Raw genomic sequence first — 4,089 nt, 5'->3', positions numbered from 1 at the left:
AATTAGTACTTGGTGCACTGGACATGAACACATTGTCATGCAGACACGCTGCTGTATGGATAAATCAGTTCTTGCTTGTCGTAGAAACCAGTGATATAATCACAAATAATTTAGAGTTAAGGAATGGGTCTCAGTGAACCTAGGCTGAAATAAAGGCTCTTCTGTCAATCTGAGCCCTTAAGTGGAAACTGAAGTTTCGTAAGCTGCAGACTAGCCCTCTGTGCAGGCACTACGCACACTCCCACGAGCACACTGCAGTAAGAGAGAGCTTCCTTCCACAGCCACCGAGATTTTCCAAGGCACTAAAACTGGGGGCAGCAAACTTCTGACTCCAAGATAATGTTAGACCATTTTGTTTCTTAACCTAGGAAACAAACTTTCATTGTCAAAACAGAACTGATGGATCCCATGGACTGAAGTCATTAACAGAAGATGATAATGGATCTATCGGAAGAGACAAATGAAGGAAACATACAGAACATATCAGCGCAGATACAGAATGAGGGAAGGGGGAGTTAGGGAGTGCCTTGAAGGGGTTATCTATCAGGTACTATAATATGAGGGAAAGATTAGAATCATTTTTCCAAAGAGGAATCTTTAAAAAATTATTGAGGATGTTGTGGCATCATTCCCCTACACCCCTTATGTCCTGCTGTTTATGTTTCTCAATGCACCTGGAATTTCTATGCCAGCAGCTTCTTGTTCCGCATCCCAAGGAGGGTAGGGTCCCACCTGAGCTGGGGCGCAGGCCCAGCACCTCCAGACTGCCTGCAAGCAAAGCTGTCAGTGACGAGGACCCCTGGGAAGAGGGTCTGTCTCTCCTTCTGGTCTGTGAAACCAAGGGGCAGGAAAGCAGCCTCAGCTCAGGTTTGCCAGGGAGTTTTCCTGGTGCTGCTGTTGCAGCTGCAGGATGAAGTCCCACATTCCACCCCGACAGCACCAAGCAACATGTGTTGGCCAGGGTCACAGGACCAGAAATAAGAAAATCAGTGTCACTCGGAAACTGCAGGAGGGAGAAAAATAAGAAGCGAAGCTTTCATTTGTGAATTTTTTGTGGTCAAGACTGGTGCAAAACATCTGTATGGGATAGATAAAAGGGGAACATACTGATTCCTGGAAATCCCAGAGTGGAGGAGTAATGTTTTGTGAGATGCTTCACTGCAAAGTTTCAAAATGTACCATGGAGTGCAGAGCAACTGGCCAATCCCTGATCCGGTATAACCTCTGTGTGTCCAGTGTCCTGGAGGTGCAAGGAACTACAACACCAGCTGCTTGGAACTACCAATCTACTGCTCTACCATGTGAACTGCTAAGGTAAAAATAGCCTAGGTTATTTTATTCACTGCTTGGAGGCAGAACAAAAACTGTAATAGGTTATGATGCACCATCATTTTCCAGGAAAATATATCCCATGGCATTCTGAAAACACAAACAATCATCTTTAAATCAGATTCATGGCACCATTTTTATTGACTCCGAGAGACAGATTCAGAGGAAAAGGATCACCAAGCTGAGACTAATAGCCACATTCAACATGCTAAAATCCACACTAGTTTACATTTTAAATAAAAACTCCATCTGCAGGGGGAAAAATGTAGTACTTAACTATGCCTTACTTTGCTACGTAGTGCCACCTAGGGGTTGAAAGCTTTTAAAATGCTGAGCAGCAAAGCGTGGGAAGCCATATTAACAGCAGAGACAATTTATTGTATCAGCTGCATTTGGGGATTTACTGGGAAAATGGAGTGCGTAAACCTCGGGTGCCGTTTCCAGACGGCTCTACTGGCACCAGAACTGTAACTTTTACAACTCCCTTTGCTGCAGCAGGCCCTGGTCTCCCTCCTTTCTCTAGCCCAGCAGTGACCAGGGATGGTGGTTTTCTCCACCGTTCAGGTCTTGCTCGCATGTTAGCAGCAGAACGGTTATCTACTGCGGTGAGAATGGGGTGGGGTTTTTTGTTGTTTGTTTGTTTTGTTCCACTTACACATTGCAAATTACAATTGGCTCCTTTTGACGTAACCTACATACAGGCAAAAGAAACCTCAAATTATCTGGACCATTTTCGTTTTCCCAAACTGAGTTTTTGGGCCAAGAACCTGAACCGTGGCTATTTCTTCCCTGAAAATCTGAAACCAGTATTTTAAAATAAATGTTTTGTTTCACACCGGGCACTCTTTATTCTCTCAAATGGCATTTGCTTCTATTCTGTGTCTTCCACAGCAGAGGGCGTTCCTGCCTCGCCAAGACCAGGGCCATCAGCGCTACCTGCGAAAAAGAACTGCCTGAGACACAAGAACGGAACAAATAATTTGGCTTAGGAATCACAAGTTAAAGACTTGCCAGAACAGTGCTGCAAGATATAGCCAAGATTGCCGTGATCACCGCTCAGGTAAACCGGGGGATGCACAGAGCAGGCTCTGCGCACACCCTTCGAGGTGTCACAGTGTGGACGCCGAGAGAGGCTGCCTCAGCGCTGCCGGGCCTGGGACTCTCTGGAAAAGCTGGAGCAGGGACGGAAAAGTCCTTGTGGTCTCCATCTCAGTGCAGCAGAGCCTGCAACATGCAGACGACTGTTCTATTGCTTACCAAACAGGAATATATCAGAATAAATAAATATTTACATTAGTAAATATATGCATATTAGAAAGACTTGTTAACACAACCTTATCTGCAGATGTTCTCTTAATACAAGTATGACCCAATGGCCTGGGCCAGTAGCAATTTCTTGCAAAAAATGTGCAAAAAATTCAGCGAACCAGCAAACTAATTAAAATATTCAGAATTTCAATTATGAAATCAAAATTATTCATCTGCTCTTGAAATTCCTCTACTAATGTTTCCAAAATCTTTCATGTTACTGGACTCAGATTATTGAAGCCATGATGGCTGAAGGCATTCGGAGCTGACATGCTTAAAGCGTGCCCATTTTTTCCAATTGTATCCCTTAGTTAAACAAAGTATCACTTTCCTTAGGGATCTCTCTCGTGTCGGATTTAGGGAAAACATAGTAGCTTGATGCTTGTGACAGATTGGTAGAAAAAAAATCCTGCTCCCTCTAAACCAGTTTTGCCATTGACCTCTTCAAGGAACAATTTCATTCTCACACCTTAAGCTAATGCATAAGAGACACCCAGCACACGCATTGTGTTTCAGAAAGCCTGGTCTCTCTTGACAAACATTGCCAGCTGGTAACAAGGTCAAAACCACGTAAAGTAGAATCCATTAAGCAGAACGGGGTATATCCACTATCACAACAGAAACCTGGGTCAACGCTTAGCATAAATAAAGCGGCGTGAGAGGAGGATGAGGTTTTGAAAAAGCTACATTTGGGGAAATAACAGAGGAAAAGCTGCAGGAAACCATCCCCACATGAACTGATGAGCGAGCCACGGCAGCAGGGTCTCACGGGAAGCCTGTGCGATGCAGGGATGGCATCTCAGCAACGCCAAAGATGGGCTGGTGATCTGTGCAAGACCACAGAACCCAGTGGATACTGCGAAGCCGTTTGTTCAAAGACCAACAGAAACACAAGTGTCTTTCAGAAAAAAACAGTTATTTGGCACCCTTCTAAGAAAGTAACCAAAGTTCAGCACAAGTTTACAGCGAATATTCTGAAGAGATTTGGATGCTGAGGGGAAAATCTTCTCTATGCAAACCAAGGGAGGGAGGCTGTATTGTGCTTCTGACGCTGTTTGCACCTGGCAGAGCTGCTGCTGTTCTCAAAACCGCCGCGTCTGGCCCACACCCTCATTCTCAAGGGCAGCGCGGTACGCCCCCCCCTCGCTCCTCAGTGTGCGGCTCCATGGGGGCGCTCTGCCGAGGCACGTACTCCCGCTCCCAAAACCCCTCCGCCCTCCTCCGAGGCGGCACCCGCTCCTTGCACCGGGCCGACACGACGCAGCCCCAGGATCTTCCGCCCTAACATGGCGCCCGCCGCGCCGCGCATGCGCACCCGCGCCGCGCAGCGCTGACGTCAGCGGCGCGGCCCCCAGCAACGGGCGGATGTGCCGAGGCCGCCGGGAACCCGGAAGCGGCGGGCGGCGCGAGTGGCGGCGGGCGCGGCGGGAAGGCGGCCTCGGGCGTGCGGGC

The sequence above is a fragment of the Tinamus guttatus genome, unplaced genomic scaffold (genome assembly GCF_059628265.1).
Source record: "Tinamus guttatus ecotype Peru unplaced genomic scaffold, ASM5962826v1 Tinamus_guttatus_pri_ptg000115l, whole genome shotgun sequence".
Taxonomy (NCBI): domain Eukaryota; kingdom Metazoa; phylum Chordata; class Aves; order Tinamiformes; family Tinamidae; genus Tinamus; species Tinamus guttatus.
This window is presented reverse-complemented; position numbering follows the sequence as displayed.